Source organism: Silene latifolia, chromosome 10 (assembly GCF_048544455.1).
Source record: "Silene latifolia isolate original U9 population chromosome 10, ASM4854445v1, whole genome shotgun sequence".
Classification (NCBI taxonomy): domain Eukaryota; kingdom Viridiplantae; phylum Streptophyta; class Magnoliopsida; order Caryophyllales; family Caryophyllaceae; genus Silene; species Silene latifolia.
In genome coordinates, this window is record NC_133535.1 from 144572075 (window position 1) to 144596102 (window position 24028).

The following is a 24028-nucleotide window of genomic DNA, read 5'->3' on the forward strand; positions in this document are numbered from 1 at the left end:
ATTTGCACAAGTGAAGTTAGACCATTTTGTATAAATTTTTTACTAGTGAGGTATGAATCAATCTTGTGAGTTGATGGACATTACGCAACTTTATTTATCAAACCGTTTTATCTAAAGATTAACCGGAGTATCTTTCTACATAATTTGTTATACTCCGTGTCACAGTTATTTCTTTACTTATTGTATTTTAGCGAGTCTTACTTACTGGTTTACCTTTGTATTTTAAGAATGTTTTTGATTAGTAATTTCATAAGTTTATTTTCATCTTACTTTTGAGATGAGACTGATCTTAATTTCAATTTCACATGTCGTTGAGAATAATAATTCGATAAAGAAGATGTTAAGTTAATATCTAGCTCAATGTGTGAGAACTAGAGCGATAATATAATAAAATGCAAATTCTTGTTTAAGACAACAATATCCATTTTAATGGTAAAACAAAACTAAATTGATAATAACAAAAAAATTGTCTTATTGTCATCAAGGTGGTAATATTTGAAAACGTTTTATCATTAAAACAGATATTGCCGTCTTAAGCGAGACTAACTAACAATGAAAATATTAAAAATACAAAAAGAATATTTGTTGCCAAAGCTAAAGTATAAAGGGTCTCCTTCATATCTGTATAATACTTGTATATACAATATCAATCAATGATCAGTGACAGATAAAGATCTACATTTTTTTTCCTGATCTTCTATCTTTCTCCGGAGCTTTGCTTTATATTTTTTTTTTTTTGGGGAAAGTTAAGTATATTGATCATCAAACAAAAAGTAGTTACATCAGTTCGTATATAAGACTATACAAAGAATAGACAAAAAAACCTAGCTTCAAATAGACTGAAACCAAGTAATATCTCTACTCGACAACTTGCTAGCATTCAATTTCAGAAATCGATTCTTCACTGCAACTAGGATGTTCCTGAATCCTGATGATAAAATCTGGCTTCTTAACATAACAGTCCATCCTTGCCTCATTGCGAACCCGCCAAATCCAATAAACCAAAGCCACATGACAAGCACCTACATATCTCTTCTGCAACTTTGTGACTCCCCTACCATTAGAAAACCAGTGCACCAAATCCTGAATGTTGAACGATATATGCAGCTGACTTTGTAAAAGTCTCAGGCAGATTTTAGCATATTCACAGTCAAACACGAGATGCTCATGACTCTCAGGGCAACATTGACAGATGGGACAGTTAAGATCAACCAAAATATTCAGCCTAACTAACCTATCTCTTGTAGGATTCCCTAAAAAAAAAAAAAAACCTATCTCTTGTAGGAAGTCTCTGAAGGATATACTCCCAAAAAATAAAAGAGCATTTAGGAATGTTGAGAGAGTTCCAACACAAGTATCTCCAATTGACCTTGGCCTGTTTTACACGTAGCCAGTCATAACCAGCATCAACAGAGTAGTCAATATCAGCATTCAACCAACGAGTCCCATTGTAGGCTTGCTTAAAAGTTTGCAATATGGTAGCTATTTTCTTCCATGACCAACTACAGTCAGTAGGGGTCACATAATCAGTCCATGATGTACCTTTCATATAAACATGATTTACCCATCGAACCCATAAATGATCTTTCTTGTTAGCAAGCCACCACACATACTTTCCTAAAAGAGCTTTGTTCCAAATTTTTTTTGGGAAAAAGAAACATATATCAAATGTACTATGTCAGACCTTATTTATTTTTGGGTATATATATATTTTTTCTGAGCTTATTAAAATTTATATAAGTTAGATTTTAATTTTTTTTTTCCTTAAAATTCTTATTTAACTGAGCATATATAATTATATATAATGCTTTTACTTTTATTGTAATTTTTTTCAGCTTAATGACTAAGTGAATGAACTCATAAACTTTATAATAAAATTCAAAATTTTTATTATAATGCTCAGAAACTATACAATTGGTGGTAGTATATTGGATATATAATCTACTTACTTGAGTTTTTTGGTTTTCCATGTATCGTAATACCCTTTTTTTAGCTAAAAATCTTTCACTGTCTGTAATCCTTGGTCACAAAGTCAAAAACCAACAATTTTTTTTTTCCAAACTAAAAATCTCGTAAAGACGATCAATTTGAAAAAAAAATTATTACTTTATAAACTCGTCGCATGTAATATAGTTGATGAGGCGGATGTCGCGCTCCCCTCAATCAAACAATATTTATAAAAACCCAACTTATGTAGTAGTGTAAGTCAAGGTCGTCCACAAAGATGATGTGTTAGAAATGGATTATAAGTCCAGGTCTTCGTTTTAGTCTAGTTGATCAATAAGAGTTTTGTGTATTCTACGCTAAAAGTCTCAACTAAGAGCATAAGATAAACAAGCAAGCAAGATTGTTTCAAAAAAAAAAGTAAACAAGCAAGATAACCACAATGAGAGGAGAGGCTAGGGTCTTGGGGTCACCCAAGTAGAAGGGGTCGAGTCTAAGTGGGGATAGAGGGTATGTAGGACGGTGGGTGAGGTCTAGGTATGTCTCTATCTCTCGATATGAGACGGTCTTTAGGTCAAGTCTAGTTGAACTCTCGTTCTACCTAGTCCTAACGCACCTATCTAGTGCGGTCTAACTAGTCTCAACTCTCGCCGTAGGCGAGTCAAACCAAACAAGGAAAGCCAAACTCTCGTTCAAGCAATCACACAAACATGTTCAAAGTATAATATACGAGGTAATCATCCAACGAAATACAGAATCAAATGAAGCTGAGAATAGGAGTGTTTGTCTTGGTAGAGTCTTGACCTCTCAGTCTAAGAGGTCTCTTAGGTTGGGTCTAACAAACTATCGCCCTTGGTTGGTCGATTCCTATCAAAACCGAGCATTTAATGACTCGAAACATCCAACCGCAGATAACCTCGGTCGGTAAAATTACTTAACCATGCAATCTATTAACACTACACAAGAAGGGATATCTTTGAGAATGTCATGCTTATTCAATCTTTAATCAAGGGTTATGCTAGACAAAATTGTTCTCCTAGATGTTTGATTAAGGTTGATATACGAAAAGCTTTTAACTCATTATAGTGGGATTCTATAGGTGCCTTGTTGCACAGCCTCAATTTCCCTGAATTATACATCAAATGGGTTTTAGGCTGTATCACGAGTGCTTGGTTTACTATCAAAATTAAGAGTACCACTTCTGGTTTTTTCAAAGGAGCTAGTGGGATAAGGCAAAGGGACCCTTATTCCCTTACCTGTTTGTTTTGGCTATGGAAGTTCTCTCAAGGTATACGAGGTAGATATGTCTTTTGCCCTTAGTATCCTTTCATTCAAAGTGTCACAAACTTAACCTCACTCACTTAATCTTCGCTGATGATCTTATGGTATTTGTTAGAGGTGATACGCCCCCTGTTATAGTTGTGGCCCACTCAGCAAAAACAAATATTCCCTCCTATTCTAGATAACTGTCCCATTGTGAAGATGGCACAAGAATTAAGAAAGTGAGTTTAGACCACACAAAACGGACAATGGGACATACAGTTATGTGAAATTGTGAATAGACGGAAATGGAATTGAATTTGGACCCCAACACTTACCAAAAATAGACAATGGGACATTATTGTGAATAGACGGAAATGGACAATGGGACTGTTATCTGGAATAGGAGGGAGTATCTATTTTGGAGGGGTTGCCCCTATAATAAAGGAGGAAATTATGCAAGATACTGGATATATAGAAGGCACGTTCCCTTCAAATATTTAGGTCCGCCTCTTCACCCTAGTAGGCTGCACACATCAATGTGTGATGCATTATTTTGCAAAATTCAGAAGTAGATGCCTCATTGGGGTTCCAAGTTGTTTTCTTATGCAGGAAGGGTGAATTAATTATCTTGATAGTGTGTGGATAGGATAACTACGGATGCTCAACTATTTTCCTACAAAAAGTAATTATGAAGAGGTTAAACAAGTTCTATAAAGATTTCCTATAGAATGTTTCAGTCGACCAAAGAAAAATGTAAATGAAAAGCTGGAGATCTTGTTGTTCTCCTTGGATACAAGGGGGGTTCCACATAAAGGAATTACTTTCATGGAACAAGGTTGCTCTTTGTAAATGGCTATGGAAAATGGAGAATGACAACGTCTTTTTTTTTTTTTGGTTAACTGGAATAGGATGTATAACCTCAAGTTAAGCTCAATTTGGACTTTTTCTGTTACTAATGCTCACTCAGAAAGGTGGCGTGACGTCCTAGTAGTGAAGGATGCTATTGTTTAGAAAGTAGGAAGTGTAAATGAAGCAAAGAAATGGGTAAGTAACTGTGTTGGGTTCACTTATTAATTGATGATGACATGCCCATTTAACATGTGTTTTCTTAGTTTTCCATTTTAGGGTTAATCGATCAATTGCAAGTTTTAATCAAGAATCTTCGAACGTTTGCTACCCAAGATTTAGAGTCTTTTGTGTCAATTAGTGTAAAGGTGAAAGAGTAGAATACGTGTAATAGTAACAATCAAGCCTACTGTTACACTCACTGGTAATAGTATGCTTGACTGTCACTTTGGTCAGTAACACTTGAAGATATCTTTTAATTTCGAAATCCTTTCTTTTATTCAAAATGTCAGTTTCTTGCCTCGGTTTTGAAATAAGGTTTTCAGATTAATCTTTTGCAAATAATAAAGGGATGGTCTTTGAAAAGATATTGTAACTTGCTCTTCAAAAGTTTTCCTCATTCATGCTAAAACTTTCCTTTGGCTTTTATGAAACAAAGTTGGGTCTTCTCCTTTTAATCTCAAGAGTTGTCCTCTTGTGATTGTTTCTTCACCTTGTTTCTGAAAAATACAAAGACATTTTAAGGATAATCACAAGTCTTCTTTTCTCCTTTTGGCTTCTTAGAAGGAAGCCCTTTTGGTGCTAGTTTAGAAGGTCAATACTTTTTGTCACATGACCAAAAGTCTTGACTTCAAACCCTACCTTACTTCCTCTTGTTTGCTCCGTCTGTGAAAGGAACACCTCCCTTTACTTTGAAAGCAAGACTTTTTCCTGAGAAATCAAAGTGTTTTTGCAAAATCAGTTTTAAGAACTCAAAGCATTTTCTTTGCAAAAATATTCTAAGTCTTCAAGAGTCACAGTCATTACCACGGTTGCTTCAATGTATTGTACTCTCTCATCTAGAATCGTTTGATTTAATAAGTTGTCCTTCTCAATTCTTTTAAAGAATCAGATTGAGGAAACTTGGTCTTATAAGTATTCTAATTAGAGTGTCAAGTTCTTAGACGGAGTAGTCTTAGAACTCTTGTCGCAACCGGAGTAGGTTGTTGGTCCTTTTTATTGTAAGGGTTTTAAGTAGTCGGAGTAGATCACTTAACTAATCAATAAAAAGAAGATTGGATGTAGGCCCTTAGAGCGTTGGCCGAACCAATTCAAAAACCGTTGTGTTGATCTCTCTTGGATTTTAATTCCGCTGCAATTTATTTACATGTTCTTCATTTACGTTTTAGCTAGCAACAGTCCTGAATAATGTTATTTCTGGTCTGTAGCCTTTACCTCACTTGCCAAGACAAACAAGTAACAGTCAGAACAACTGTCGCTCCCAAACTTCAGCAATCTCCTTAGGCTATCGTGATACACTCTTAATCACTCAATTTATTTGATGTATCCATTTGTTCTTCATATTGTTAATCAACTTACTTTAAAACAATAAAGACTAAGTTGAAATTTTAAAATAGTACATAATTCACCCCCTCCCTCTCTTAGCTACTTAGAATCCTAAACTCTTCAAACTGTGTGGCAGGAGGTAAGTTCAAGGTTGGAATGATGTATGAGATACTTCGCCGGACAAGTATGAACAAGTGTACTGGGCAACCATTCTATGGCAAGGGCTGTTCAAACTAAGCATAGTTTCATAAGTTCATTATCCTTCCAAAAGAGGCTAAGCACTGTTGATGCTATCACAAGGAGCGGCCTCATCTAGGTTAATCCAATATGTGGTAAGTGTAAAGAATCTTAGACAGAAATAGTACAATTAATACGTAAGTTTAAAATAGTACCTAATTGTTCTGTTTTGCACCATCTTAATGACGTCTTTGAGCTATGATGATAAATAACTTGTACCAATCTCTTTCTTTGTAACACTTCAGTATTACATTCGTAATTGGTAATTATGAACAATGACGTAGCTACTGCTAAGCCTGACTGGGTCATGGCCCGGGTAGGTATCATGCAAATAAATTTCTAAACGTGATGTAATTAAGTAGTAGAATGCGAGTGGTAGAGTGGTTAAGGTTATGTGAAATATTATGAGATTATCTGTGTTCGAACCTGCCAATAGATGATTTTTTTTACCTTTTCTTTTGCAATTTTCTTAATTTGATAATTTCTTACCTTTTCTTTTGCAATTTTCTTAATTTGAACAATGACGTAGCTACTTGTTATTGATTTCTCTTAATTTTTTTCATCATATGAACTTTTATAGAAAAAAAGAGTGTAATGTGAAGAATGAGAATAGTTATCGAAGATATGAAAATGGGTCCTAATGATGTGCTCCGAAAAACACGTTTATATATCTTCTTTTTCTCGAGTATAAATATGTAAAACTGTCCCCTATTGTTATTATTTCCTGGCTACGTCTCCTGTTGATAAACATAAACATAGAGAATAATATGTAAACATAATTAATAAAATTACGTATCACTATATATATCAGTAAGAATAAATTTTAAACTTTTAGGGCTCGTTAGCATGAGGGTAATTATTATGGAAATACTGAAAGTTAAAATAAGTAAAAATGGGAGGAGATTGGTGGGTAGTGGTGGTTGTAGAGGATGGAAATAGGAAGTGAGGGAGTAAAAAGATTTAACGAAGGTTAAAGATTAGCCAAACAAACAAACAAAAAAGGGTAAAAAGATAAGAGAAGACGCACACATACATACATATACGAGTATAATAACTTGAGAAGTGCCTTTAGATTTTATTGAAGTAGTTGGTGATAAGGTCCGTAGACAACATAGTCGGACTTAAAAACATAAAATGGAACACATTGAAACTTAAAACACGAATTACACGATACAGTAGAGACAACAAATGAGCACGATCAACAACGGTGGAAATTATCTAAAGGCGAAAGAGGAATGTGAAGACGTGCTACACCGGGGCGGAAGCGTGATCAGCAGCCTCCTGCACACGAACCACCAACATTTGGATTAGAATTAAATCGCAACTACAATAATCTATCATTAATTGTGGTAAATTAAAACTCAAATAATCTTGTATAAATCATTCGATGATAAATACTCCTCTGTTCTAGTCAATAGTTATCTATGTTTGAATTCCCCCCACATAAAAAGATAATAGATAACTATTGAATAGGACAGAGGAAGTATTACGAAGTATTATACCTGACAAGGTGGGATTACCACTAGTGCTATAACCAAAGTTGGGTTCAAAGAGTCGACTGTCGGAATAGCAGCCATATTTCACTGAAAATGTAAATAGACTTGTATGATCAACACTTTTTTTTTTTGCTTTGCTTGATTTTATGTATTGCAATGCTTCTTTTCTCGCTATTTATAGAGGGTATAGCGTGTTGTTCTCATCAACAATTTAATTATTTAATTATTTTGCTTTTGCATGTATTCATAAACTAATCAAAATTATTATATTAAGGCTCGCTTGAGATGAGAGTAATTATTATGAAAGTAATTATGACTACAATAAATAAAAATGGGAGGAGATTGTTGGCTAATGGTGGTTATGGATGGTGCAAATAGGAGGTGAGAGATGAATTATTACCTCCATATAAAGGTAATGCATTATTTGAGGGAAATATGAGTATTTGAGGGAAGTTTTCGTAAAAGAGTTTGACCCAAACTCTTCTCACAATACCACCACTCCACCACTGACACAAGGAAACCACCACCACAACACTGATACGCGACTGACAATCACCTCTCTAATAGGCGGCGACCGACAACCACCATTAACGGCAGTCAGCGACGGTCAGATAGAGACGGCTATCATGTACGGTATTGATTTTAGGGTTCCGAGTTTGATTCTTTCACATGTATTTGGAGGTAAAATTAATTTTGATCTTCTTTGTCTTTCTTAATCTCTTTGGTATGTATATTGACTTTGGTAGTGTACAATAGAGATTAATAAACTCATAATGCTAAATTAGTATGAATTTTTTTTTAATATTATAGACCCCATAGTTGTTAATCCTGCTCTTAAAGTGGCTGAAATTCGGACCCGCGGGTAGACCAGACCCGACCCTATGGGACCCTTACCCATAGGATCCGGGTATGGGTCCTCAAATTTTAGACACTTGCGGGTCTGGGTCGGGTACGGGTCCAAAGGAAAAATCTCGGGTCCGGGTGGACCCGACCCAGACCCTACCCATTGTCATCCCTAGTAACAATTAATCCCTTAATGGAGGGAATAATGCCTCTATTACCTCTTCTTTCCACCCTCCACAAACACCACTAACCATCAATTTCCTCTAATTTCTTCCTATTTTAACCTCCATTACTCTCGTAATAATTATCTCCGGTTCAAGCGAACCCTTAGCATTTTATTTTTAACTTTTAAAAAACGATATAATTTAACCGTTTAAAACCGTTCAACAACGACAACAAGTAATTATGTTAAACTAAATCAAATAGGAACTTTTTGAGTGATATTAGAGAGTCCAACTTTTGTAAACTACTTATATTACTCCTCCGTCCCGGTCATTTCTTTGCCTATTCCATTTTGGTGTGTCTTAGTCAATTGTTTGCCTTTCTATTTTAGGAATGCTTTTGATGAGCAATTGGATCCTGCACACTCGATTTAATATACTTGTCATCTAATAATTTACCTCCATTATTTCCTTGATCTTTGTGCAAAAAACAAAGGCAAACAAACAAACAACCGAAACAGAATGAGTAACTTTTATACTTAACGGTACAACTACACTATTATATTATTATCAAAAATGTATTACTCCCACCTATTCTGAATAACCCTCTTTATTTCTTTTTCCGACTATTCACAATACCTTCCTTATTTTTATTTTTGGGAAGTGTTTGTGTGATCCAAATTTAATTGTATAGTGGGAATAGTGTATTCGTGTAGTCTAAATTTAATTGTATGGTAGGATAGTGTGTTCCTTAATATTTGTGCCAAAAAAAGGGGGGAGGTTATGTAGGTGTTGTTTGGCCTTTGCTTATAGAAAAGAGCTTTTGCTTTTCTTAAGGAGTTTATTCATAAGTTACTTTTAGGAAAAAATTTGGTTGTTTTGCGAAACTTTTGTAAAAACGGTTTCTAATAAAATTTACTTCTTCCATTCCATTCATTTATATACATTTGCTTTTTGGACACTATTCATATGTGGGGAGAATCATCGATATATCTTCCGATATATTACATAAAAAGTAGTCATGTGAGAACATGTTTGAATTGTCTTCCCGACTACATTGTGAATATCAAATTTTTATAATTTTTATTAATATGTAACTAAAGATATGAACAAAAGAAAACGAGCATGGACACACGTGTATAATTTTGGCCTAACTACTTTCATCCAATTTTTTTTTATTAATTGTAGAATCACCATTTGAATAAAAACTAATGTTTTAAAAAAATGTAATCACTCGACAATTATACTAAAACCATATAATTACCCTTCAAAATTATAGTTTCACACACCGAAATCGAAATTTACTGACAAATAAAAATAGTAATGTCTATATTACTAAGTTTAAAATCGTCTCAGATTCATAAAAGAAGTAGTGATGGAATTACGAACAATTGCTAAATATTACTTGGTACTTATTAATATTAAGAAAATCTAGACAAAAATAATTGTAATTATACATGCCCAAAAAACAATAACAAATAATTGGGTTTTTGGAGCTTTTCTGAAAAGTAGAATGAGAAGTAGAAAATATCTATTTCTACTTTTTGGGGTCCATAATCAGTTTTTAACTTTTTAAAAGTAGTTTTATATATGCCTAATTTATAGTGTTTGGCCTAGCGATTGCTTTTTAAGTTAGAAAAACACTTTTAAAACTTGGCCAAACAACACCGTAGAATAGGAGGGAGTATTATTTATTGTACTAATTACACACCAGTAGACATCAATTTTTATAATTCACTTCTTTGTACGTTATTATCATCAATTAGGATTGGGATTCACGACAATGTTAAAATGTGTCGAGTCAATTAGGGTATTTTTACCACAATAAATATGCCGCTTTCCGGTTTTTAGTACATATTTCGTGCCAATTACCATTCTAGGTGTTGGGTTGTAATTCCCTAGGCTTAATTCATTTGGAGATGTATAATTATGAGCAACTAGTTTTACCCCGTGCAAAATTGCACGAATTTGATTATTAAACTTGTTATTGCAAAAGTTTAACTAAATTACAAAATATTGAAATAAGAATTCCACAAAATTAAATTTAAAATACTAATCAATATCATACATGAATGAAAAATAATAGAATTTACACATAATTTAACGACAATACAAATATTTCAAAATCATTATAAACAATATTAATGTTTACTTTTTATACAGTTGGAATAAGTATTAAATAAGTAATTCACCAAAATCCTTAAATCGAACAAAAACTCCAGAAAATACGAAAAAAACATTAATTTGATCATAATTCTTTGGTGGTTAAGAACTAATTTCTGATTGAAATTGGACATGATTGATTATATGTGATGTTACTCATTAAAATTAACTTTTAGCCAAATTAATTTTGATGAGTTTGGAAAATCTGGAAAATGAGAAATAAAGATGGTAGTGGAAAACAATGCGGGCCCCACATTTTTTGAATTTTTGAAAAAAATCAAAAGTTGTATATGTTTCCGGGCCCCACATTTGTTGAATTTTTGAAAAAAATCAAAAGTTGTATATGTTTGCGGGCCCCACATTTATTGATTTTTTGAAAAAAATCAAATGTTGTATATTGATTTGAGCGAATGAAATTGCTTTAAATGTTCTTGATTTAATAAAGATAAAATCAGTCTCACTATAGAGGGATATATTCTATCCGTCTAAAGTGAAAGATGGGTCAAATATACTTAAAGTGGTAACATTTTTGGGTCCCACTATACAACTCGTTGCTATTCTTATGTTTAAGGTGGGTGAATATTTAGCCCGTTTATAACTATAAACGGATATTTGTGAATTATGAGGTGTATGTAATTCGGTTGTAACTTTTATTTACTTTTGAAGTCTTGTAAACATTTTTGTCCCATTGTTTTTATATGCTAATCATTAAAAAGTCAAGGATAGAGGTTTACGGAGTACAGGAGGCGTTTGGTTAGAGAAAGGGAAAGGGAAAGGAAATAAGAAAGGGTAAGAGGGGGAAAGGTAAGGGATTACCTAAAACTTAACTAGTTGTTTGGTTACATCAAGAAAATGAAGTGTGGTGGGTTGTGGTTTGTTTTGGTGTACTGGTATTGGTTTAGGTGAGGTGGTTGTGGAGGTGGTGATGGTGGTGGTGGTGGTGGCAATAGGTTGGCTGTGGTGGTGGTGATGGTGGTGATGCCGTCATGGTGGTTGTGGCGGTGGGGTTGTGGTGGTGGTTTATGTGGGGTAGTTGCGGTGGTGGTGGTGGCAATGACGTCGTGGTGGCAATAGTTGGTTGTGGAGGTGCTGATGTCATGGTGGTTGTGGCGGTGGTGTTATGGTGGTGGTTTATGTGGGGTGGCTGTGGTGGTGGTTGTGGTGGTGGTGGCGATGGCGTCGTGGTGGTGGCGGTGGTGGCGGCGGTGGTTGTGGCGTCATGGTGGTTGTGGCGGTGGTGGTTTATATGGAGTGACTGTGGTGATGGTGGCATCTTGATGGTAACTGGTGTGGTGGGAGTCGCAAGTGTGGTGGTAGGTAAATAAGGTGGTTGAAGGGTAACAAGGGTAATGAAATCTGATACCTTAGGAGGGTGAAGGGTAAGGAAATAGATGGATTGAGGGGTAAGGAAAGGAGTTTCATTCTCTTTGTTTGTGTCAAACAAACACCAACAAAGGAAATCAATAACTTTGTTTCCCTGTCCCTTTCTTATAGACCTCCAACCAAACGCCCCCTAAGTAATTGAGATAAGATCCTCTCCATTACCTTAAAAGTAACGGATGATTCATTAGCATTAATAAATTCATTTCTATACATTATTTCTCCTATACATGATTATTCATTACTTAATGCTAGAACTGTTAGATCGTTTTAGGATAATATCTAGACTGTTGAGAGGTAATGAAGAGGATCCAAATTATAATTTTAAGACCCATTTGTGTTTATCCTATGCTCTCTTTGTAATTTTGGTGGTGTATCTAAACCTGTCAATCGGGTCGAGTTTGGATCGTGTCGGGTTATTTCGGGTTTAGATTTTTTTCGGGTCAATTATTAGTCTATTATTATTAAGTTCTTTATGGATAATAAACTGTGTGTAGCAAGAAACATTCGGGTCGGGTTATTGTGGTTTGGTCAATTTGAATTTTGCGTCAAGCTTGTATCTTGAGTTCGGGTATCAAATTGGGTTGCGCCATTTGCTGCTGACAAGTTTAGAACTTTGGTCATGATTCTACAACTCAGTGACTTTACCTGTTAAGCTAGCGAAGTTTGGGATTAGAGCATGATTGCCGCAATATGTCATCCAGTGATTGTTTTAGCATTTGATTTACGTAAGGCTTCTCTTGTAAAGAAAATCAAACTAATGGAAATGAAGTGGGAGAATTGTTAGGTTCTGTAGTTGATTCATGATTTGCTTCGCGTTAAATTCTTTTATTGGAAACTAGGTTGTATCATAATTCATAACCCGTCTTAAATACATCGTATTGTTGTGATTCTTCTCATGAAAAATGCTACGTAGAAACTAAACATCTTGGATGTTGTATCCTGTATGTAAACGATGATGTGTTTTTTCTTTGATTAGTTCCATTGAGGCCGAAGATCTTCATGGAAGATCGATCGAAGAAGAGTCCGACAAGGTAACAGGCTGCCAAAAAAGTACTAATGTTGGACCTTTAGTCCTAATTAATTGTTTTGATAATGACAGTAATGATTTGTATGTGAACTTAATATATAAACATATGCGTGTAATTGTGTGCTTAAGTTTTAATTTAGAAAGGAACAATTACAAGACGCAAGCTTGAAGTTTGGACCAAGGAGGTACAACTTCAAATACACTTGATCGATGTATTCAAGCAAGATCAAGACCAAACAACAACCACGAGACTCAAGATGAGAGACTTGTGAAGAGACGATTCGTGTCTTGAAGATCTACCAAGATTAGATAGTATAGGTCGTCATTCGGTAATGGTTTTACTTTGTTTGATTTAAAGGTTAGTGAAGTTATGACCTAATAGACATAACTTCATTGCTAGACAAAAATGATGCGTTAATTTTTGGAAAATATATTTTTAATGGTTTTTAAAAATAAGAGAGTATTTATTTGGTTGGAATTAATTAATTAGAATTTAAGTTAAATAAACTATTGGTTTGTAACACGATATTTATATCGTCATGCAACCTAGGGCTTTAACTAAATTCTATCTCGATTTGTTGCGGGCTAAAGAAGCAAGTATTGGACCGATGGAGGCCTAGAGGCCGGCCAAACCCTAGAGGCCGAAACCCTAGGTGGGCCGAACCCCTAGGAGGCCGAAACCCTAGGGTGGCCGAATCCCTAGGGAGGCCAAACTCCTTCCTCTTGTTTCTTTCTTGTTCTTCAAGTCATTTGTTTCCAGAACATTCCTATGCCCTAATTCCAGAACATTCCAAACCCTAATCCTCTCTACTATAAATACTCTCATTCATTCAACATTAATTGTTGACACACACATCTACAAATTTCAAAGAGAGAAAAATATTTTTAAGCAAAAATCATTTGAGCTTTAATTCTTATTTTCATATTTGCTTATACAAAAATCACGCATCAAATTTGTCAATCACTCGAAGAAAAATCGTTATTGGATATTAAATACACAAGGATAGTATACTCACTCGCATAACGTGAGATTAGTATTTATCGTTGTATTTTTCTTATTAACGTAAGAGCAACCTAGAGTATTTAGCGATACTCAATCTGAGTTATAATCATATAGTTGATTATACGAGTGGATTGGTAATTTTTGTAATCCGGAGAAAGGTACTAAAAATTATTAATCGAGAATAGTGGACGTAGGTTTCGACTTGTGAAACTGAACCACTTCAAAATCCTGTGTGTCTCTCTTTCTCTCTCTCTTTATTATTGTTATTTCGATTTTGCATTTATTGTTAATAATTTAATTAGTTGATTTTAATTAATAAAATCAAGTAATTAATTTATATCATATATTTCGAAAAAGCGGTCATCGTTTTTAATACTCAATTCACCCCCCCCCTCTTTCGTATTCGATCAATAGACTCCACAATTGGTATCAGAGACTCGTGCTCTTGATCGCCTAACAGCTAGAGTTGATCGTTTTTTTGTTGTCTATTTATCGTCTTTTCCGCTGCATTTATTTTTTATCAAATGGATTCCAAACACCTAAAGTGTCCTATATTCAATGGGAAAAACTATGGTTTATGGAAAAATATGATGACCCACTTCATTAAGGGAAACGACTGGGAGTGTTGGTTGATTATCAAGAATGGTCCGAATAAGATCTTACTTGCAACCAGTAATGGCACTACCGTCGAAAAGAAAGAAGAAGACTATATTGAGGCGGATTATAAAAAGGCTGAGAAGAATTCAAAAGCAATAAGCTTATTGCAAAACGGTATGGTTGCCACTGAATTCGATCGTTTCTCAACCAGTTCATCTGCCAAGGAAATATGGGATGGTCTAGAATTAGCCTATGAGGGAACCACTGTTGTCAAAAAGCAACGTATGGCATTACTAATGCGAAAATACGAGCTGTTTGCCATGGAGCAAAACGAGTCAGTTGATAGCATGTCCTCTCGCTTTTCTAGCATCATCAATGAGCTAAAGAATTTAGGAAGAACTTTTGACTCCGAGGAAATTGCTAGAAAAATACTCAGAAGTATGTCTCGCAGATGGAGACATAAAGTATCTGTCATAGAAGAATGTAAGGACCTAACTTCATTATCCTATCAGGAGCTACTCGGAACCTTAATGGCTCACGAGATTACTCTTAATCAGGATGAGGAAGAAGTTGGCACAAGCAAAAAGATGGCCTTACAAGCTGAGTCTAGCAAAGTTGATGATTCTTCAGATATTGAAGAAGAAACTAGCTTGTTTGTTAAACGTCTTAGGAAAAACCCCCTCTTTCAAAATCAAAATAAGACCAATAACAAATCAAAGCAAACTCCCAAGAAAAATTTTGAGTCAAAAGGGTCTTTCTCTAATCGTGGATGCTTCAAGTGTGGTGATGATAATCACATGATCAAAGATTGCCCTACATGGAAGAAAATTAAGGACAAAAATCTACGTGACAAAACAAAGAAGGAATTCAGGCAAGTTATGATGGCATACTGTTGGGGAGACTTGGACTTTGAAGATGGCGAATCCGAAGATGAAGAAGAAACTGCCAACGTCTGTCTAAGTAACGTCAGTCTTGACCTATTCTCCGAAAGCGACAATGAAAGAAATGCTGAGAGATGTCTTGTCGGAAATTCAGATTCAGATTCAGAGGATGATGAGGTAAATTATCCTGACCTTAAAAAGCGTGTTAGGAAACTTTCTAAGGAAAATTTACTTAAGTGTTGTGAACATACCCTTGATCACTGTCATGAACAAAGTCTAGAATTAAAAGACCTTAGGGAACAGATTTTAGATATTGCTGAGGAAAACCAACTTCTGAAAGCCAACGCCAAAAAGCTCAAATCTAAAGTTATGGCTACTCCAGCTGCAACTTCAGACATGACAAATGTTGAGAAGAAAGCTCTTGAATCAAAAGTTAAGGCTAGTGATGCTATAACTTCAGAGCTCAAACTTAACATTAAGAATCTTCAAGCTAAAGTTACGGCTAGTGATGCCATAACTTCAGAGCTTAAACTCAACATTAAGCATCTTCAAGCTAAAGTTACAGCTAGTGATGCTATAACCTCTGAGTTGAAGAAAGTCAATGAGATCTTAAAAGATGAGCTTAATGGCAAAGATAGTGTGGTTTCCGAACACAAGAGAGAAATTGTATTTCTCACTAAGCAATTAGAAGAAACTAGTAATAGCATGTCCAAACTTAAGGAACAACATGAAATTGAGAAACGTGTCTTAAATGAACGTTTTGATAAATTTCGTGATAACTTTGAGAAAGGTAGCTCTTCCAAGGATTCAAAAGAAGATCATTCAAAATGTGAAAAAGAAATTGAGTCCTTGAAAGAATTACTTTTACATGCTCGAAAAGTTCATGATAAGTGGGAAGGAAGCACAAAGGTTCTAAACTTCCTTACTGAACAATCTGACAATAACATGAAGATGGGACTTGGTCATGAATGCTATAGCCGTAGAGACCATGATAAATGCAAATCCAATCCTTCTGAAAATGATTTCAAAAAGGAAATATGTCAATCTTCCGAATACTTGATTTGCAATTACTGTGGCTCTCTTTGGACATATACAAGTCAATTGTGTCAAACTTGCTTGGGATAAGAAAAAGAATGTCGAAACTGCTAAGACTTGTGATTTCATAGTAGAAGATGATGTCTCTACTATAGATGAACCCAACGACAATGAAGAACGCAATAATGAGTTTAGGTGGACTTATGATATGGCTTTTGATTACTCATCTATTCCTTCAAAATCAACCAAAATGAATGAGAATCGAAAGCATACATTCAAGCCCAAAGTTCAAAACCCTAAACCTAGAGCGTCTCATGAAGGTACTAGACCTAGAGCTACTTTTGTTAGAGCAAAACCTAAAGTACCTTATATTCCGATTGTTAGACAACCCAATGTCAAAGCCAAAAGAATAATAAGACAAGTATGGGTTAGAAAGGATCAAATATATAGAATTACTAACCATAAAGGACCCAACTTAGCTTGGGTACCTAAAAGTTGTATTTGATTCAGATTGCGGTGTAGAAGTGAAAGAAAATAATCTATGGTATCTCGACAAAGGGATGCTCGAGACACATGACTGGAGACAAAAATCTTTTTCTTTCACTAGAGCCCTTCTTTGGTGGCAAGGTTACCTTTGGAGATAACAAGAAGGGTACGAATATTGGAGTAGGAAAAATCGAATTTCACCTCTCATTCAATTGATAAAGTATATCTGGTAAGTGGTCTTAAACATAATTTACTTAGTATTTCTCAATTATGTGACAAAGGAAATAGAGTTGTTTTTCATGCCGATGTTTGTCGTATCATAATTGAAGGTACTAGTAATGTTTTACTTGAGGGTCACCGTATGAGGAATGTGTATATGATTGACTTAAATGTTGTCAATACAAATTCCTTTGCGTGTATGAAAGTAACTTTCGATGAGTCTTGCTTGTGGCACAAGAGGTTTGCACACGTTAGTCCAACTATTTTAAAGAAACTTAAGTCTATGGATTTAGTTGAAGGCTTGCCCTCAATTAATTTCGAGCAAGAGACAATGTGTGACTCATGTGCCCGCTGCAAACATGTTAGATCCTCTTTTAAACCTAAGAGAGTAGTTAGCACTAAACGACCACTTGAGATGGTACACATGGATTTATGTGGACCTATGAGAGTTAGAAGCCGTGGTGGATCAAAGTATGTATTTGTTCTAGTCGATGATTACTCAAGGTACGTCTGGCCAATCTTTCTTTCTTCTAAAGATGAAACTTTCGATGAGTTTGTGGTATTAATGAAGCTTGCCCAAAATAGATATGATAATAAGCTTATTTCGATTCGGACGGATCACGGCACGGAATTTGACAATCAATCATTTATAGAATATTGTCGGGAAAATGGTGTGGGGCATAACTTCTCCGCACCACGTACCCCACAACAAAATGGTGTCGTGGAACGTATGAATCGAACCCTAGAGGATATGGCTCGTACTATGCTTTTGTGTAGTGGCCTTCCTAGAAGTTTTTGGGCAGAAGTCGTTAGTACCGCATGCTATGTGCATAATAGAGCTATGATCCGACCTGTTCTGAAAAAGACTCCCTATGAACTTTTAAGAGGGAGAAAACCCAATATATCACATCTCCGTTGCTTCGGGAGCAAATGTTTTGTTCATAATAATGGAAAAGAAAATTTAGGAAAATTTGACCCCAAAGTGATGAAGTCTGTTTTTCCGATATTCGGATCATAGTAAAGCTTACAAAGTGTTCAACAAAAGAACCTTGCGCATAGAAGAAAGTGTTCATGTTCGCTTTGACGAAGATAATGTGCTTGATAAAGCTGAACAGGAAGAAGAGGATCCAGATGAGCCCGATTTCTTTTTAGCAAGAAATGAGCCTCTAAATGAAGAAGAAGATATTCAAGGTATCAATGATGAACTAGAGAATTCTGCAAACAATCCTAAGAGAAGTGATGAGTCCATAGTTAATGATACTATCGACCCTTCCTTGGATAAAGAAAAAGATCTTGAAGTTATACCTAATGATGTTGTAACTTCCGATCCAAATCATGATATGACTAATGAAGTTAGTGATGCTTCTGAAGAAAATCCCGAGTCCAACTCAGGGGGAACAAATCATGATTCTTCGTCTGCAGATGAAGCTAGTCCATCAAATGATAATGAGCCTAGAGTTCTCAAAAAGTGGAAACATCAAAGCTCCCACCCTTTGGACAAAATCCTAGGGGATCTAGAGCAAGGCATTAAAACTAGAAGGTCCTTGAATAATTTCTGCTCGTTCTTTTCGTTTCTATCAACCATTGAACCTACCAATATTAAAGAAGCTCTTGCTGAACCTGATTGGATAACCGCTATGCAAGAAGAGCTTCAACAATTCGAACGCAATAAGGTATGGCACTTGGTGCCACGACCTAGTGATCGAACTGTTATTGGTACTAGATGGGTGTTTAGAAACAAATTGGACGATACAGGACTTATTACAAGAAACAAGGCACGACTAGTTGTCCAAGGCTACAATCAACAGGAAGGGATCGATTATGACGAGACCTTTGCACCTGTAGCGAGACTTGAGGCTATACGTCTCATTATTGCATTTGCCGCTCATAAGGGAATGAAACTATTCCAAATGGACGTTAAGACAAAGATTTCTTAATGGTTATTTGGAGGAAGAAGTCTATGTAGAACAACCTCCTGGATTTTTAGATAGCAAGTTTCAAAACCATGTCTATAAATTAGACAAAGCTTTATATGGTTTGAAACAAGCTCCAAGGGCATGGTATGACAGATTATCCAAGTTTTTGTTACAAAATAATTTTACAAGAGGATCTGTCGATAAAACCTTGTTCCTAAAATCCGAGGGTTCAAATTTACTTGTTGTACAAATTTATGTAGACGATATTATATTCGGTTCTACTAATGAAAAATTGTGCAAGTATTTTTCTGATCTAATGACTTCTGAGTTTGAAATGAGCATGATGGGAGAACTGAAGTACTTTCTAGGCTTACAAATTCAACAAACAAAGGATGGTATAAAGATACACCAACAAAAATATATCAAGGAACTAATCCGAAAGTTCGGTATGGAAAATGCAAAATCATACGATACACCTATGGTACCTGAAAAGAAGATGACTATAGATGAACATGGTAAGTGTGTCGATGAGACTACATATCGAGGTATGATTGGTTCACTTTTATATTTAACTCGCAAGTCGTCCGATATAATGTTTAGTGTATGTGTCTGTGCTCGATTTCAATCGTGCCCTAAAGAATCACATATGATTGCAGTTAAACGTATCTTGAGATATTTAATTGGTACATCTAATTTATATTTATGGTATCCACTTGAGTGTAATTTCGATCTAGTAGGATATTCGATGCGATTATCTTTGGATGTTCTTTAGATAGGAAAAGCACTTCTGGGTATGCAACGTTTGTTGGACCTTGTATTATCACATGGGGATCAAAGAAGCAAAATTCAGGTTGCAATGTCTCTGCTTGCTTTGAAGCCGAGTGCGTGTCTGCAGGAGGATCGGTATGTTCTCAATTACTTTGGTTAAAGCAACAACTATGTGATTATGGTATTAATGTAGGTCGTATGCCTATTATGTGTGACAATACGAGTGCTATAGTAATTTCTAAGAACCCTGCCCAGCACTCGAGGACCAAACATATAGATATTCGACACCATTTTCTACGGGATCATGTAGAGAAAGGCAACATTTCACTTGAATTTTGTAGTACTGAAAGGCAATGGGCTGATATCTTGACTAAGGCATTAGCTAGAAAACGCTTTGAGTTATTGAGACTTGAGATTGGTTTAATTAGTGATAATTAAATCCGTCATAATTATGTCTGGGAACCTGAATGACTGGCTAGGAAGATAAGATTGTACGATTGTGTCCGTATATTTTTGTTGCAAGTTTAATTGTGTTAAATAATATTTATTTTACGTATTATATCTTGCTTATGTGTATGGTAATATTTTATATTCTGCATAATCACATTTCCTCACAAAAATCGACAAAATCTACAATAAATTGCCATAATATAATAAAGATAATTCTATCTTATTATATTCCTCCACAAATCCTGCCTAAACTCCATCAAAGATTTTCTTTCCTAATCTTATATCAAATAGGAAATAATGCCAAAACAAAAAAAAAGAAAAGGTGCGAAAAAAAAAAAAAAAAAAAAAAAAAAAAAAAAAAAAATGCCGAAAAAAAAAAAAAAAAAAAAAAAAAAAAAAAAAAAAAAAAAAAAAAAAAAAAAAGAAAGGCATTAAAGAAATAAGGAAATTGGTATTATTCTCTATCTTTTAAGGAAACCTAATCTTACCTTAACTCAAATTCCTTATACTATATATACCCCTTTAATCTCACCATAATTCTCATCAATTCAAATCTCTAAACCCTAATTACCTCTTCTACTATCTTTAACTTTCATAATGACTAATCAACCTACAACCCGTTTTCAATCAAAGAAACATGTCGTTATTAGAAAGAAGGTAAGCCAATCACCACCTCGCACCCGCTCCACCTCACCGGCCGACCACCCTCGTTCCCCACGGTCCAATGCCGACCAACCGGCCTACCTCACCAAGCGTCGGAAATTGTTTAAAGGTAAGGGGAAGATGGTTTCGGAAATTGAGGTAAGTTCTAAGACTGAGAACTATAAACTTCAAGATGGTTCTTCACGTATCCTTTACGCACAGCATATGGATGATTACACCAACAATGGACTAAATAATCTTAGACTAACTCAAGGAGAAAGAAGAGATGTCAATCAAGTTGCTCAATATCGCATTCACGCAGGACGAGTATATTCGATTGATTGGTTAAAGAAATACAAAGCACTTGGGTTTTTCAGAAATTTTCTCAAGGATCAAGGATGGGAAAATATTGTTGCTGTAAGTGGTCCTGTCTTTCCTATTGAGGTATATCAATTTTATGCTTCTGTTCATCTTAAGGAAGGAAATTTATTTGTTTGTGGTCAATGAGACTTCCATAAAAGTCTCACTGGTGATTTCTGCGACTTGGCTCGAGTTCCCGAAGGAGGAACCGAGATCAATCCAAGCGTAGAATGGGGAGGTTTGTTACCTGAAAAAAGGTTGATAGTGAAACGGTATTTCAAACAAGATGCTACTTAAATCCGAGACTATCCTAGCTGCGAAGTTGTCACCGAAATTGAGGTTCTTCTTGAACTTTCTTTGGAGTACTATTGTCCCTAGAAAAGAAGGTAGAGATAAGTTCGGGGCACATGAGATGATTATAATGAAGGCTTGGCTTGAAGGAGAAAAGGTTAGTCTACCCTTGCTTGTGTTTCATAAAATTATACAAGCTAGTGTGACGGCTAAGATGGAAGATTTTGCTTCTACTTTAAGTTTGCCTTATGGGAATTGGATCTCACGAATTTTAGAGAAGAAAGGAGTAATTGGGAAGCAGAGTTATGGAGTTATCACTAATGACGAGATGAGCGATCTTTATCTATCTTATATGAAGCTCGTTATTAATGGCAATGAATTAGGTTTTGAGATAAAAGGAGAAAAAGGAGAAAAAGAAGGAAAAAGCAATGTGAATTTTGATATGTTGGATTCAAAGATGGATTCAAACTTTTCTTCTATTCTTGGACGAATTAATGAACAAGACAAGAAATTGGAAGAATTGTTTGACCTAATTACAAAGCAAAGGAGAATTGATACTAGTGGACCAAGTGAAGTTAGCAACGCTCACATCAAAACCGTGTTGTCACGGTTTGATACTCGGCTCGAAGGTGTTTCAAAGGCCGCCGTGCGAACTCACTCTGAGTCTGTTCAAATAAAGGAAGGTATGGCTAGTTTGGTTAAATTTGGTGATGATCTTTTGCAATCTGGGAAGGAGATGAGGTCTGAGATGCAAACTATTTATGAAGCAGTTAAAGCAATGACTTTGAGGATTGGTAACTTCGATACTCGATTAACCGCTCAAGCTGCACTTCTCGACCATTGTCATGCGCGACTCGAGGACTTGGAGTACCGTACCCGTCCTAGGTCGAACCCACCGAGCCCTCGCTACCCTTGATCAATTTGCCCTAATCCATTCACCTTAGCCTTATCTTTTAAATCCTTGCTCACAATAAAAATCCATTCTTATGGATATTAGCTTTTTCAATTCCGCATTATTCCTTGTGTGATTTCAGTTTATATTATTATTATGCTAATTAAGAACTAGATTGCGTTTAATATAATATGATTTTCATGATTATTTCTTGTTTCATAATATATTATTCTGGTCGTTTTATGTTTGTTCTTATCTTTTCAATGATGCCAAGAGGGGGAATTGTTTTTATGATTTGCGACCGTCTCAAGGTAATTCTCTCATGGCGTTCTATAGTTATAACTTTGAAGAGATCATTAGTTTCTACGCTCAACTGTTCTATAATTTGGGAAGTATTATGTTGAGGGGGAACTAGACTTAGACACAAATCATAGGAGACTTGTCATCATCAAAAAGGGGGAATTTGTTGGACCTTTAGTCCTAATTAATTGTTTTGATAATGACAGTAATGATTTGTATGTGAACTTAATATATAAACATATGCGTGTAATTGTGTGCTTAAGTTTTAATTTAGAAAGGAACAATTACAAGACGCAAGCTTGAAGTTTGGACCAAGGAGGTACAACTTCAAATACACTTGATCGATGTATTCAAGCAAGATCAAGACCAAACAACAACCACGAGACTCAAGATGAGAGACTTGTGAAGAGACGATTCGTGTCTTGAAGATCTACCAAGATTAGATAGTATAGGTCGTCATTCGGTAATGGTTTTACTTTGTTTGATTTAAAGGTTAGTGAAGTTATGACCTAATAGACATAACTTCATTGCTAGACAAAAATGATGCGTTAATTTTTGGAAAATATATTTTTAATGGTTTTTAAAAATAAGAGAGTATTTATTTGGTTGGAATTAATTAATTAGAATTTAAGTTAAATAAACTATTGGTTTGTAACACGATATTTATATCGTCATGCAACCTAGGGCTTTAACTAAATTCTATCTCGATTTGTTGCGGGCTAAAGAAGCAAGTATTGGACCGATGGAGGCCTAGAGGCCGGCCAAACCCTAGAGGCCGAAACCCTAGGTGGGCCGAACCCCTAGGAGGCCGAAACCCTAGGGTGGCCGAATCCCTAGGGAGGCCAAACTCCTTCCTCTTGTTTCTTTCTTGTTCTTCAAGTCATTTGTTTCCAGAACATTCCTATGCCCTAATTCCAGAACATTCCAAACCCTAATCCTCTCTACTATAAATACTCTCATTCATTCAACATTAATTGTTGACACACACATCTACAAATTTCAAAGAGAGAAAAATATTTTTAAGCAAAAATCATTTGAGCTTTAATTCTTATTTTCATATTTGCTTATACAAAAATCACGCATCAAATTTGTCAATCACTCGAAGAAAAATCGTTATTGGATATTAAATACACAAGGATAGTATACTCACTCGCATAACGTGAGATTAGTATTTATCGTTGTATTTTTCTTATTAACGTAAGAGCAACCTAGAGTATTTAGCGATACTCAATCTGAGTTATAATCATATAGTTGATTATACGAGTGGATTGGTAATTTTT

General features: G+C 35.3%; 1 long non-coding RNA gene across 1 annotated transcript; it reads right to left on the reverse strand.

The window, feature by feature from the left end:
• Positions 1–6881: 6881 nt before the first annotated feature.
• LOC141609278 (uncharacterized) lies at positions 6882–7565 on the reverse strand. The gene is made up of 2 exons (XR_012527337.1): positions 7338–7565; positions 6882–7116 (listed from the first exon to the last, which is right to left on the reverse strand). It is a non-coding gene; the product is annotated as an uncharacterized LOC141609278 (long non-coding RNA).
• Positions 7566–24028: the final 16463 nt, after the last annotated feature.